Consider the following 15,448-nt stretch of genomic DNA (forward strand, 5'->3'; position numbering starts at 1 on the left):
TGACTTTACTAGTCTTAAATTCTGAACAGAACCAGTACAAACCATCATATTGTGGACGTACTGGCTGGGGCAATTCGATTGCCCCGGGGTCTGTTAGTCGAGGGGGCACGTCTCCGTCCCCCCTGATCGAGTTTTGGCTGGTGGCAGTGGATACTACTTTTTATATTCAACCGCGAATATTTCTCTATGGGATTTTCCCACTGTTCGAGGCTACTATCTTTATTTATTTAATTACGATAGCCTCGAACATACAGCCAGTTTATTTAATTATTATTAATTCTCCGGTTGGTATTTTTTGCCAAAACTCAGTTCTAAAATGGCGTTTGTGTTCTCTTCTGTGACTCCAACCCAAGTCGAGCCCTTTGTTCCACTTCTTGGCGGGCTTCTCCACAGAAGCCCTCCAAAGTGGTGCCACTCTGTCTGGGGTACTTAGGAGGGGTGGAGGGGGATTTAGGCACCCTGGACTGAGTTGCCTAGGCAACTCAAGTCGCACTCCGTCCTGATTGGCCCAAGTGGTGAGCCGGCCGGCTCACCACTTAGCATGTTTGAGTGACAGCTAGGCTGAGTGAATGGGGGTATGCTGCATAAAAGCAGGGCGTTGGGGACTGGAACTTCAGAAGTCGCCACAGGACCTAAGAATCCGACGAGGGAGAAGCTGAGCCGACCTGCCACGACGACACCACCGGTGGAGCCCTGCTGGACCGTCTCACCACTTTTCCCAACGACAGAGGAGATCTCCCGCCGGAGAGTCTTCTTCCTTTGACTGGTGGGGATAACCAGTTTCACCATCTTTTTGCCTTCCCGACGCATCTCGTGGCCGCGTTGCCTGTGCCAAGCACCCCGGCAACCGGAATACCACGTTTTACCACGACCGCGAAATAAAGGGTAATACCTTTAACCAGAAAACTCTGCGGCTGGTTTCTTCCCTGGCAGGGCAACGACCTTCAGCTTTCCTCCAAGTCGAGATCTTCTCTTCCCCTGGACAACGCCGAGACTTGCACCCGCTGGAAGGAACAACTGCCACCGCTGGAGGATCCTTCCCACTTAAGGTACCGTGTTCCGCATGGCTTCCCTTGCCACCGACTGTACGGGGTAGATTTAGCCCCCGGCTTTCGAACTTGGGTTAGCCTGGGACACCCTGGCTAAACTTTTCTGAGCCTCTCTAAACTCTTTTCGAACTCTCTGCAAGACTTTCAAAGCCTAGTGTAACTGTGTGATCTTGGGCGCATTTGTGCTCTGCTCTCTCTAAGAGTGGGCCTAGCCTACGGACTTTGGCTCAGAAGTGACTTTTGCTCTTCTGCCTTGCTAAAAGTGTTCCTAAATCTGGTGTATCTTTCCATATTCTGACTTTTTCCCTCCCTTCTTCGTGAACTTATTGGAGTGCCATCTATAGTTAAGCGCTCACCTCTGTCTGGAAATAAGTGGTGTTAACTAAGACTTATCTGATAAGGAATAAGGGTTGTATATATTATAATAGTAACTGTGTTTAGAGTGTTTTACAACAAGAGTGCTGGAGTGTTTCAAACAGTGTGTTTTTAAATAAATAATTATATACTTCGATACCAAAGCTCTGGTCAGTGTTTGCTTGTATTATTGTGTCGGAGTGCCTATTGTGTATACTTTGCATACTGCCTAACTCTTCTTGAGGGAAGTCTGACTGCTCAGCCACAGCTACCAGGTAAATCCGGGTGGTACAGACTGCTACCAAGTGGGTTTACTGCTAACACCTGTAGTCCTAAATCTTTTGCAGTGTTCCCAAAGGGAACTGCCCAGGTTTCTGCCTAACAGACTGGCATGGAATCAAATGCTCATGAACATTCCCTGTCGTCAGGCTGGGAATCCTCTGTAAAAAAGAAACAGTTTCACTTTCACTTACAAACCATATTTCTCCTTTACACCAATCACTGTCCTCTGGGTCATACTGCCCCCATCCAATGACAGTGCTCCCCCTAAGGCCCTCCTCTGGCAGCCGTCTTCAGATTTGGTAAGCATGTAAAGTGGCAGTATGACCAAGAAGAAACGCAGAGGGGAAGGAGTGGGGATTTGCATGTGAATCCATGCCAGACCCATGCTGGAGAACAATAGTTACAGATAAGTAACGTGTTCCTTCTCCAGCATCGGGTCTGGCATGGATTCACATGGTCAAGAATAACAAATAGATAGTAGTACAACATTACACAACAACGGGAGGTGGCAAGGCTCAACAGAAACAATCAACTCTTACCTCTGGAACAGACTCACCTCAAGCAAACAGGTTGCGTAGCACTGCCTGGCCGACTCTGGACTCCTCCCTAGAATCCCTGTCAGCGCAGAAGAATCTTGTGAAGGTGTGCTTAGAACTCCACAGAGCCACCCTGCAGATGTCCAGCAGGGGCACACCAGACAGGAACGTCGGCGTTGCAGCGATCACTCTGGTGGACTGGGCTCTCGGACGGCCGGGCAGCGGTTGGGTCGCAATCGATGACCGTGCATGATGCAGCCGGAGAGACACCATGAGATGGAAGCCTTGGACAGGGCCTTCACATGGTTCACAAGACCAAAGTTCACGAACAGTTGAGATATATTCCGAAAACCTGTTACGTAGAACCTCAGGGCATGAGCAATGTGCAGCAAGTGCAAGACCCTTTCAGCCAGTGACGAAGACTTTGGGGGGGAAAAAACAGGTTAACCAAAGGCTCATTGAGGTGGAATTGCGACTGAACCTTCGGCATAAAAGAGGGGTGCATCCGCAGCACCACCCTCAAGTCGTGGAAAGTCAGGTATGGCTGTTTGCAGGAGAGGGTCTGATCTCACCTACCTCCTGGCAGAGGTGATGGCCACAAGGAAAGCCATTTTCTACAAGAGGAACCTGAGAGGGGCCTGATTCATAGGCTCGAAGGCGTCCCCCATGAGCCTCGTCAGCACCACATTGTGTTCCCATGCAGGGGCAGGAGCCTTCACCGGTGAGAATGATTGAAAATGTCCTTTGAGGAACTCCTTGATGAGTCGATGTGACCAAAGTGAAGATCTTCCTGGAGACCAGATTGAGCGGGAGATAGCCACCAGATGTACCTTGATAGAGGAGTGTGCAAGTCCGGCCTCGGCCAGGGATCGCAAGTATAGAAGAATCTGCGGGGCCATGAACCTCAGAGGGGTAATCTTCTGAGACTGGCACCACGTAGTGAAAGGCTTCCACTTGTGACCATAATACTTAAAAGTCGACGACGCCCTGACCTTGGCGAGGACCTCCCTGCAGTCCGCAGGCAACTCGTATCCTCCAAACTCTAGGGCTGCAGGAGCCAAGCCCTAAGGTTCAGCGACTCTGGCTCGTGGTGAAAGATTGCACCTCCTTCCCTGGTGAGAAGATCCACAACCACTGGCAGCTTGACCAGAGACGATGCTGACAGGCTGAGAAGGTCCAGATACCAAATCTGCCTCGGCCACGCTGGGCCGATGAGTATCATCCTGCATTGGCACTGTGAGTGTGTTGATGACTCTTAGCAGTACATGCAACGGAGGAAATGCGTACAGCAACAACCCATCCCACGGGAAAGAGAACACGTCCCCCAGGATCCTCGGTTGGGGGAATCTCCTGGCAAACTTCTGGTATTTGGAGTTCACCGCTGTCGCAAACAGATACATCTGGTGCCTGCCTCACTCGGCGAAGATGTGGTCCACCTGGTCCTGCTGAAGCTCCCACTCGTGGCAATGGTGCACTTGACTCCCACTAGGTGGAGAGGGACGAGGAACATCTCTTGTACGACGGCCCAGCGCCACAAGTCCTGCACTTCCTTGGAGAGCTCTGAGGATCGAGTGCCCGCCTGTTTCCTGATGTAGAACATGGTGATGGTGTTGTCCGTGAAGATCCTCACCACCTTGCCCTTTGGAGATAGAAGAAACGACTTGAGGGCCCAGAACTGTGGCTGCCAGAGAAGGATCTTAAGATCCTTCTCTGGCAGCAACAGGCCTCTGGCGTGCAGAAGTCCGGTGTGGGCTCTCTAGCCTTCCAGGGAAGCGTCTGTGGTGACAGTCTACTGGTATGGAGGGTTTTGAAACCCTGTGACCCGTGTGATGTTCGAGCGGACGTCCCACCACGCTATCACCCGACAGAACTGCTCGTGGAGCGGGATCTTGTCCGCAAAGCTTTCGGACACCTGTATCCAGCGAACGTTGAAGAACTCCTAAAGAGGTGGCATCTGTAACCTGCAAAGCCAGATGAGGTAAATGCAGGACATCAAGCCGAGCAATAACTTGATGATTCGCACCGTGGCTGTCTTCATCGACAACATCCGCTGCACTTTCCCTTGAATGGCCGCTACCCTCTCCTCTGAGGGTGACACCAGGCAGGACACCGTATCGAGCCTGGCACCTAGGAACAGCGCGTTCTGCGATTGTGTCAAGCAGGACTTTGGATAGTTGATGGAGAATCTCAGTTCCGTCAGTAGCTGGATGGTTGCCACTGTGTGTCACGGATGGCTCTCTGTTAAGAGTGGCACAGGACACCCAGGAAGGGTTTGGGTGGTTGTGCCGAAGTAAGGTGGACAGATAAGTACACACACATCTGAAAGTAAAGAGAACGAAGAGTAGGCAAGTGTAGCAAGGAAATAAGGTACAACAGAATGGATTCTCTCTTGGGGTGTATGCAGATAGAGGAAAAGAGTATTCCACGGACCTTAGGAAAAACTCTAGCCTTCTGCACAGTTTGCTATAACAGAAGCCCACGCTGTTTGCTCATGGCTTGGAACAGCAGCTATGGGTGTCTGTAACACAGAAATGAGACAAAGGAAGGGGCAGAGGTTACCTGACGGAAACCATCAGACAAGCTCTGTACAAAGGGGTCTACAAACAGTACAAGAGAAGACACTAACAGAGAAATCCAGGAAAAAGGAAGTCGATAAGCAAAATAGCAGAAGGAAATGAAGGGAAAGCCGTATAACAGGATTGGATAGGGATAAAGAACAGAGGGTTGAAAACAAGGAAGAAAGCAAGGGAGAAAGCAAGGGAGCAGCAGTCAGGAAACAGGGGGACTGCAATAAATGAAAGTAAATAATGTAGGTAAACTGTTGTGAATAGCAGAGGACGGTAGGATACAAGGTTGAGAGCTCAGAGGAGCAGGAAAGCAATGAGCAAGCCCAAAGGAGCAGGGCTGTAAGGAAGGGAGCCCAGAGGGAAAGGGCTTAAGGCAGCGGAGTAAAGCAGGCTGCACGGCAAGGAGCCCAGAAGGGCCGGGCAGCAAGGAGTGAGCCCAGGGGGGCAGGGCCGCTGACTGTAGAAGGCTGCAGAGGACTGTAGAGGGTTGTTAGGCTGAGAACCCAACGGACAAAGGCTGTAGGTAGCAAGCAGCGGAGCGTGATCGGCTGCAAGGTAAGAACCCCCGAGGACAAGGGCTGTTGGCAGCGGAGAAAAGCAGGCTGCACGGCAAGGAGCCAGAAGGACCGGGCAGCAAGGAGTAAGCCCAGAGGAGCAGGGCCGCTGACTGTAGAATGCTGCAAAGGACTGTAGAGGGCTGCTAGGCTGGAAGCGCAGTGGACGAAGGCTGCAGATTGAAGGCAGCGTAGCGTGATCGGCTGCAAGGTAGGAGCCTGGAAGACAAGGGCGGAAGGTAGCTGCGGAGCGTGATCGGCTGCAAGGCAGGAGCCTGGAAGACAAGGGCAGAAGGTAGCAGCTGAGCGTGATCGGTTGCAAGGCAGAAGCCCGGAAGGGCAAAGGCGGAGGCTGGAAATCAGCAGAGCGTGATCGGCTGCAAAGCAGAGAGCCCGGCAAGGCACTGGATCCAAAGCAGGAGTAAGGAGGAACCGCATACAAAGATCCGTAGCTCGAAGCAAAAAAGTGCTGGAAGGACTCTTAATGCAAGAGACTGAGCCCCTGCAAGCAGCAGCTTTTATACCGCCCTGCCCAGCACAGAGGCAGGCTAATTGGTCGCACCTGGATCAGCCCGCCTGCATACAATCTGCCTCCTCCCTCTCTGTTCCTGAGCTGGTGGAAGCAGAGCTGATCCCTAGGGCTTCTGGGGATTGTAGTTCCGAAGATGACTAATAGGAATGGCCAGGAATAAATAGTTATAGCCAAGTGCATTGTGGTAAGTGTAGTTTGTTGGGAAAAATAGAAAAGCACCAAAGTCTCGCAAATGGGAAATAAGGTCCAAGAAGTGAATAGCGGTTGATCCAAGAGTTTTCTGTAGATAAATGAATAACCATTAGTTCATATGACACTGTGTGTCCGACAGCCAACTCTTGCGAGCAGGCCCGGATGAGCCAGCCGTCGAGGTACGGATATACGCGTATACCCCGTAGATGTAGGTGGGCCTCCAGTGCCAGACACTTTGTGAACACTCTGGGGGCCGACTTCAATCCGAAAGGTAGGGCCTTGAACTGGTAGTGCGGGCCCTGCACTACAAAACACAGAAACGTTCGATGTTTCATGTGAATGGGGATGTCACGTGCTGCAACGTGACCATCCTGAACTTTTGGGACTTCAAGTATTTGCTAAGACATTGCAGGTCTAGGATGGGTCTCCAGCCCCTCCCACCCCCCATCTTCTTTCTGACCAGGAAGTATCTGGAATAGCCTCCAGAGCCGTTAGTAACTAGCTCTATCGCCCCTTTCTGCAGCATGGGCCATACCTCCTCCAGGAGCTGAGGAATGTGCCGCTCCCGACGGGTAACCAGAGGAACCGCAGTCAGCTGCGTTGAAACTCCAGAGTGTGTCCCTGGGCGAGAGCATCCAGCACCCATCTGTCAGTGGTGATCTTCTTCCACTCACTGACTAACCTCGTCAGCCAGCCACCCACTGGGGTGCACGCGTGTGAGCCTGACGTCCCGGCAGGTTCAAGCCCGTTTCGGACCCAGCTTGTACCACAGCTCCATGTCGTACCTGGTTAGGATCGCCAGTGTGTTGACCATCTTGAACATGGACGCCACAGTGTAAACCCCCTTCCTTCCCATGGCGTCAAGCTTCTTTCCATCGCTGTCCGGAGGGACCAAAGACGGCAAGGAATGGTTAGCCGACAGTTTCCTTGCGGCCGCTGATACCACCGAATCCAGCAATGGTTGCAACCTCAGACACTTGGGTGCGGAGTCCGGCACCCGATACTTCTTCTCCAGCCTATCCCGTTTGGCTGGAGCAGTGCAAGGGTTCTTCATGAGGGCCAGGCCCTCATCCCACACGTCGTCCAGGAGGGGCACCGCCATGATTGTCGACTTCCTGGACTAGAGCCTCTGGTACAAGACACCCTCCTTCCTGGTTTATTTGGGCAAAAGCTGAAAAAGCTTGGAGGCTCTGGCGATCATGGAATGGAACGACCCCACCGGTGGGGACGCCCTAGGTGGAGCATCCAAATGCAGAGACTTGTCACCCGCTGCAACAATATAATCGTTTTTGGCCGTGGTCATGGCCATATCCGGCCCTGTGTCTGGGTCTGCTGGGGGAGAAGGGGCCTGACGCAGATGTGGAGGCTGAAATGGGTCATCGGATGAAGCTCCCTCTTCTTAGTTGGAGGCTGAATGGGGATCTGGGGGACCACAGGAACTGGGCCAGGTGGCATCCTCTTCTTGAATTCTGACACCAAGGTGTGAAGGGTCGACAGAATGTCCAGAGACACATTCCTCGGCTGAGCTGGTGGGATCAGAAAACTAGACCTTTGGAGGGCTGTTTTAAGGCCTCCTCGACCCCCCTTTTCCTCCCTGTGGGGCTTGAACCGGGGCCTGAGCCGGTTTCCCCCTTCTGGCATGCCAGCAGACTTTGCCAAAGTCACTGTGGTGGTGTCATGCCTTGGGGGCAAGGATACTTTCTGTGCTGCAGGTACTACCTCCACATGGTCAGCTCGCTTAGCCGTCATGACAGCAGCTGCCACCAACTCTATTGTCGACAAAGTCTTTGCCTGTTGTTAGGCAGAAACCTGTGCAGTTCCCTCTGGGACCACTGCAAAAGATTTAAGACTACAGGTGTTTGGCAGTAAACCCACTTGGTAGCAGTCTGTACCACCCAGATTTACCTGGTAGCTGTGGCTGAGCAGTCAGACTTCCCTCAAGAAGAGTTAGGCAGTATATAGAGCATACATAATAGGTACAGAGGCCCAGTAGTACAAGCAAACACTGACCAGAGCTAGATGTAAAAGTATATAATTATTTATTTAAAAGACACACTCATGAATTACACTAGCACAGAAAAGGTAAGTAAGTCAAAACACAGTCACTATTACTTATATGTACATCCCTAGTTATTTGTTGGACAAGTCTAAGTTAACACCACTTATTTCCAAACAGAGGTGAGCGCTTAACGTTAGATGGCACTCCAACAAGTTAGTTAAAAAGGGAGGGAAAAGGCAGAAGTATTGAAAACAGCAAGGCAAAACACTTTTCAGAGATTCACAGTGAGTTTAGAAAGGCAGTCTACTGAGGAGCAAGGAAGTTCGGTTTCCAGGCCCACTCTAGGGAAAGCCAGGCGAAAAGATGTCCAAGATCACACAATGTCACAAGTCTTTACAAGTGAGTAGAAAAGGTTTTACCAAGTTTAGAAAAGTTTAGTTAGGGTGGCAAGGGAAGCCTGGCGGAACACGGTACCTTTAAAATGGAAAGGATCCTCCAGCGGTGGCAGTTGTTCCTGGTAGTGGGTGCAAGTCGCGGCGTCGTCCAGAGGAAGAGAAGATCTCGGCGTGGAGGAAAGCTGAAGGTCGTTGCACTACCAGGGAAGAAACCAGCCGTGGAGTTTTCCGGTTAAAAGGATGTTACCCCTCTTTCGCGGTTGAGGTAAATAGTGGCACAGGCAAGGCGGCCACGAGATGCTTCAGGGAGGCGAAAAGAAGGCAGAAACTGGTTGTCCCCACCAGTCAAGGGAAGAAGACTCTCCAGGCGGGAGATCTCTGTCGTTGGGAAAAGTGGTGAGACGGTTCTGCAGGGCTCCACCGGTGGTGTCGTCTTGGCAGGTCAGCTCGGCTTCTCCCTCTTCGGCTTCTTAGGTCCTGTGGCGACTTCTGAAGAACCAGTCCCAAAAACCCTGCTTTTATGCAGCAAACCCCCATTCATACAGCCTAGCTGTCACTCAAACATGCTAAGTGGTGAGCGGGGCGGCTCACCACTTGGGCCAATCACACCAGAGTGCGACATGAGTTGGCAAGGCAACTCAGTCCAGGGTGCCTAAACCCCCTCCCACACCCCCTGTGGTACCCAGACAGAATGGCACCACTTTGGAGGGCTTCTGTGCAGAAGCCCGCCAAAAGTGGAACAAAGGCTCGACTCGGGTTCAGGGTTACTGAAGTGAACCTAGACGCCATTTTGGCGACAAGTTCCGGCAAAAAATCCCAACCGGTGAATTTATATTAAATAAATAAACCGGCGTTATCTTTAACATTGCACCAAAAAGTGGTGCATTAAAATCAATGGGAAATCCCAGTACACCCTCGACAACAGACCCAGGTGCAATCTAATTGCCCCTACCAGTACTTCCACAGTATGATGGTGTGTACTGGTTAAGTTCCTAAGTTAAGACTAGTAAAGTCAATGGTGACTTTACAGACCCAGGGAAACAGTAGACAGTCCCAGGGTGTTGAGTCTATGTTTGGGGGTCTCTATGACACCCCTGTGTTACTGCACTGAGGGTGCTGTGTAACACACATTCAAAAACCAATGATAGCCTATGGGGAAAAAATACCCCATAGCCCATAAGCACATAGCAAGTCACAGAAACACTCTCAAGTCATGTCCAAGAGTGAGGGTAAAAGAGTCTCACTCTTGGCAGGAGAAAAAAATAAACCCCAAAAATCCAGCAAAGCTGCTGGGGGACTCACTAGGTTAGGAAATTCAGCCTAAACAGAGAATTCTCCCTAACACCTGTGCCGATTGGGCCTGCTTGGGCAGCTCGGTCTTCTTCTCCTCCGTCCACGGCCTCTCAGACTTCTCCTGCAGTTTTGCCGGGGTAGATGATTTCCTTTTTGAGAAGGAGCTCGAATGCCGGCTGGCAATGGAGGCGCAGGGTGACGTTGATCGCACCCTAGCCACCCTGGGACATGCTTCTGCGGTGACGCCGGTGGACTCAGAATTGCGGTTCTTGGCTTTGTCTTGGGCCCCCAGGGATGAGGAGCCCTCCAAAGACTTAGAAGACCGCTCCTCGGGAACGGCCGGTCGTGGGTGAGGCATAACCCTGCTCGGGCCAGAGGCCTTAGCGCTAAGCCACGCCTCCAGTCTACTGTGCCTGTCCTTCGTCGTCTTCTTGGAGAACCCGAGGCATATCTCGCACTCCACCTCCTTATGGTCGGTGTGCAGGCAGCAGAGGCATTGTAGGTGCTTGTCTTTCACAAACACATTCCGTAGGCCGCACTTGGTGCAGGGCTTGAAGAGGGACCTTCCCTCCACCATGGTAGCAGGGCGCAAAGTAGGCATGATAGCCTTCTGGAAACTTTGACGATCTTTGCCCTTGAGGGGCACTGAAATTCACTGATAATGGATCCCCGCTGTCGGCAGATGGAAAAAAGAGCACACAGGCGGTTTTGGAACAAAAATAGAACCTTTTCCCATGGAAAACATGAAAAAACATAGAAGTAGCTCGCAGTAGCTTTTACCGAGGATTCCCAGCCTGATGACGGGAAATATTCATGAGCATGTGAATCCATGCCAGACCCCATGCGGAGAAATATAAACAACCTCTTATGCTCACTGTTGAGAGTACCCTTCTCTTCTCGTTTGTGATTTCATTTCCCCCCACCGAGATTTTAATGCAGATTTCACTTGGACAGGACAGTTGTTTGACATCGTTTGGGAACTCTTATGGCCGCCAAAGGTGGGGGCTACCACCATTGTGACCCATTGTCTCCCTCAGTCAGTCTCCAGACCAGTTGCAGTGGTTTTGTTTGGTGTCAGAATACTTAAATATAGTGACTGAACAATTAGTAGCCATTTCAGCTCACAGGAAGCCTTTTCTTCATGGAGGCTCCCACAATGATGTCTCCATTGTTGTGAAAGCCAGTATCCAGGCAATTGTACTTTGTTTCCCTTGTGTGCGATTGGAATGACCATGTAGTGCAATTTTCTGGAATGAGCTCCGTCAAGACTGTGTGGACGTGCCTTTAGGTGACTAACTAGCATACCCCGAGTTTGTTGACGTGTGTTTTTTTGCTAATAGGAGTTACCCTCTACTCACAAATACAATGCTTCCTAGAACAGAACCACCTGCTAGGAACTAGACAATCTGGATTCCGTCCCAAGCACAGAACAGAAACTGCCCTTCTCAACTTGAAAATACAGATGGACAACATCTGAGACTCTGGTAATCTAGCCATCCTGCTGCTACTTGACCTCTCAGCCGCTTTTAACTTGGTTAACAATGACACTCTATGCCACCACTGTTAGGCAGAAACCTGTGCAGTTCCCTCTGGGACCACTGCAAAAGATTTAAGACTACAGGTGTTTGGCAGGAAAACCCACTTGGTAACAGTCTGTACCACACAGATTCACTTGGTAGCTGTGGCTGAGCAGTCAGACTTCCCTCAAGAAGAGTTAGGCAGTATACATAGTATTCACAATAGGTCAAAAAACACGGTAGAACAATCAAAAACTCACAGACCAGGGCTTGGTGTAAAAGAGATATAATTATTAATTTAAAACCACATCTAATAAAACACACAGGCACTAATATTAAGCATGTTCAAAAGCACGGTCACTAAAAGATATACACTCCCTTAAAAGAATATTAGACAAGTCTTAAGTAAAGCCCCACTTATTTTCAGACAGTGGTGAGCGCTTAACGCAGATGGCACTCTAATAATTCGGTTAAAAAGGGAGAGAAAGGCAGAGCATAAATTGAAACAGATCCCAACACTTTCAAAAGAACACAGCAAGAGAGGAAGGCAGAATCAAACCGTGAAGTTAGAGTTCAGAAAGCCGGATCCACTTTAAGAGGATCAGAACGAAATGTGTCCAAGGTCACATGGTTGAAAAGTGCACAAAAGTCTCGAAAAGGTTCAGAAAGAGTTGGACCAAAAGAAAGGGACCAGTTAGATGGTCAAGGCGGCCAGCCCAGTCCAGAAGATTAAGAGATTATTATTACCTTGTAGCAATCTTTAGAAAGGGAGGCCTGGCGGACACGGTACCTTAAAGTGGTGAGAATACTCCAGCGGGGGCAGTTGTTCCTGGCAGCGGATGCAAGTCGGTGCTTCGTCCGGGGGAAGAGAGGATCTCGTCGGGGAGGAAGACAGGAGTTCGTTGCACTGCCAGGGAAGAAACCAGCTGCGGAGTCCTCAGTTAAAAGGAGCGGTCCTTTTTATTCGCGGTCCAGTGGTAAGTGGCTATCCGGTTGCCGGGGTGCTTGACACGGGCAATTCGACCACAAGACGTCCTGGGATGCGAGAAAAAGAAGGTAAACTGGTTGTGCCCACCAGTCAGGGGAAGAAGACTCTCCAGCCGGGAGATCTTCTCTGTCGTCGGGAAGTGGTGAGTAGGTTCCGCAGGGCTCCACCGGTGGTGTCGTCGTAGCAGGTCGGCTCAGCTTCTCCCTCGTCGGATTCTCAGGTCCTATGGCGACTTCTAAAGTTCCAGTCCCAAAAGCCCTGCTTCTATGCAGCACACCCCCATTCACTCAGCCTAGCTGTCAATCAAACATGCTAAGTGGTGAGCCGGCCGGCTCACCACTTGGGCCAATCACACCAGAGTGCAACTTGAGTTACCAAGGTAACTCAGCCCAGGGTGCCTAAACCCCCTCCCACACTCCCTGTGGTACCCAGACAGAGTGGCACCACTTTTGGAGGCTTCTGTGGAGAAGCCCGCCAAAAAGTGGAACAAAGGGCTCGACTTGGGTTGGTGTCACAGAAGAGAACACAAACGCCATTTTAGAACCGAGTCCTGGCAAAAAATACCAACCGGCGAATTAATATTAAATAAATAAACCGGCGGTATGTTCGAGGCTATGAGAATTAAATAATTAAAGTTTGTAGCCTCGAACAGTGGGAAAATCCCATAGAGATATATTCGCGGTCGAATATAAAAAGTAGTATCCACTGCCACCAGCCAAAACTCGATCAGGGGGGACGGAGACGTGCCCCCCTCGACTAACAGACCCCGGGGCAATCGAATTGCCCCAGCCAGTATGTCCACAATATGATGGTTTGTACTGGTTTCGGTTCATAATTTGGGACTAGTAAAGCCGATGGTGACTTTACATGCCCTGGGAGACAGTAGTCAGTCCCAGGGTATGGAGTCTATGGTGGGGTGTCCCTATGACACCCATGTGTCACTGCACGGAGGGTGCTGTGTAACACAAGTAGTCAAAACACATGAGACCCTATGGAGTAAAGGACCCCATAGCCCATAAAACACGTTAACAGTGAAAGGAACACCACAAATCATGTCCAAGAGTGGGAGAAAAAGAGTCTCACTATTGGCAGGAGAAAAAACAAACTCCAGAAATCCAGCAAAGCTGCTGGGGGACGCACTAGGTTAGGAAATTCAGCCTAAACAGAGAATTCTCCCTAACAACCACCTCACCCAGCACTTCACCTTCTCCCTTGAGGACACTGTGTGGAGTAAATCCTTCCTCAGCAACTGGACCACTAGAGTATGTGTAGGTGATGCAGCTGCCGACCCCATGCCAGGCCCCTCAGTGTAGCGCAAGGGTCCAGCCCGTCACCCACTCTCTATAATACGTTTACCAAGCCACTTCCTGACCTGCTAGATACACAAGGCATCATCTACACTAACTTTGCAGACGAAACGCAAATTCTCATCCCCATCTCAGGGGACTACAGCCTAGATATGCATCCAGCAACAAAGTCCCTGTACCGTTGCTATTGGTGTAAGTTTTGCGATTGGTGCAATGGAAAGAATGTTGATCCTTTTCAGTGTTCCATTACGGTGGTTCTTTCTTTCTTACTTTGTCCCAAAGGGTCTTCAGGTGTGAACCATTAAAGGTTACCTGGCAGCACTATCTATCTTTAAGCGCTCATTTGAGGAATTCTCTTATTTTAAGATTCCACTGATCACTCAGTTTCTAAAAGGGCTCATGAATGTGTTCCTGCCGTCGCCTTTTCAGGTACCGGTTTGGGATCTTAATTTGGTCTTAAAATTTCTGATGGGTGCTCCGTTTGAACCTTTGCACTCTTGTCCGTTGAGACTTAACATTTAAGACTGTTTTCTTAGTTGCAGTTACACCTGCTCGCAGAGTGAGTGAGTTGCAGGCACTTTCTTCTAAGCCACCCTTTACTTTGTTAAACAAGGACAGGGTTGTATTGAGAGTATGTCCTTCTTTCATACCTAAGGTAGTTTCAGAATTTCATTTGAGTCAGAAGGTGATTCTTACCCACCTTCTATCCTCCTCCTCATCCTAGTAAGGAAGAGGAAAGGCTCCATAGGTTGGACCATAGGAGAGCATTAAGCTTTTATCTTTCCAGAATGTCCAAAGTCACCAGCTCTTTGTGGGGTATAATGGACACAGATTGGGCCAGGCTGTTTCTAAACAGACCTTGTCTAGGTGGATCATCCTCCTCACCATTTCTGAATGCTACAGATTGGCTGGCAAGGACCCTCCTGAGGGCTTACGGGCTCATTCCACCAGGGGCATAGCTACATCGACAGCGCTGCAGAGGAGAGTCCCTGTTAAAAACATATGTGATGCTGCAAGTGGTCTTCCATCCACACATTTGTTAAGCATTATTCCCTGGATACATCCCATGCTCAGGATGTTGCCTTTGGTAAGGCAGTGCTTTACTCTGCCATTTAATTGGGTATATATACATTCTTCTCCCTCCTCCACTCATTGATACTGCTTTGGGAGTCTGTCAAAGCTGAGGAATACGTTGGAGGACACAATCCATCCAAAGAACAAGGTACGTTTTTTCGACTGGATGTTCCTCCAACGTATTCCTCATTGCCCTCCCAGCCTACCCTTCTAGAATTTCCCATGCTATTGCAGCTTCTGTTCCAACAAGGCTAAGTACAGTCAAGATTGTCTTGTGGGCATGAGTGCCACACGCGGTGAGAGGGAAAAACGATGAACTGAGGCTACGGCGATGTGCATGCTACTTATAACATCCGATGAAGTCACCCTCGACGGAGGCCTTTGAGGGACATCGACCCAACGCCATCGATGCAGGGCGCCCTCTGCCGAACAAATGTCCAAAGCAGCACAGCTGTGGACATTACATGTCAAAGATGAGGAATACGTTGGAGGAACATCCAGTCGAAAGAACGTTACCAGTTGGTAAGTAACTTGTTCATCTGTTGGAGACAAACACTCACCCGACCTCTTGCCCACTGGGGAACATATGAGGAGCTGTGGTATAAAAACCCTACTGCTGGAGAGACCTATGTTGGGGGTCCAGAAAAGGCAAACACCTTGGGGATGGTTTGCGATTAGGACAAAAAACACATGAACCCTTTCCCTTGGAAGACGTAGTCCGAATTCAAGTGGGAGGTCAACTTGACACCTGGGAATTCAGTGGGAGACATCCCCAGGGAACGTGTGACAGCAACCTCCCAAGATTCTAT

The 15,448-nt window shown here is 50.2% G+C and overlaps 1 protein-coding gene across 2 annotated transcripts in view; it reads right to left on the reverse strand.

Moving 5' to 3' along the window:
• NEMF (nuclear export mediator factor) overlaps positions 1-15,448 on the reverse strand; it is a 1,733,781-nt gene that overhangs the window by 812,977 nt on the left and 905,356 nt on the right. The gene's annotated exons all lie outside the window — the stretch shown is intronic.

The sequence above is a fragment of the Ambystoma mexicanum genome, chromosome 14 (assembly GCF_040938575.1).
Source record: "Ambystoma mexicanum isolate Mex_15411 chromosome 14, UKY_AmexF1_1, whole genome shotgun sequence".
In the NCBI taxonomy this organism is placed as follows: domain Eukaryota; kingdom Metazoa; phylum Chordata; class Amphibia; order Caudata; family Ambystomatidae; genus Ambystoma; species Ambystoma mexicanum.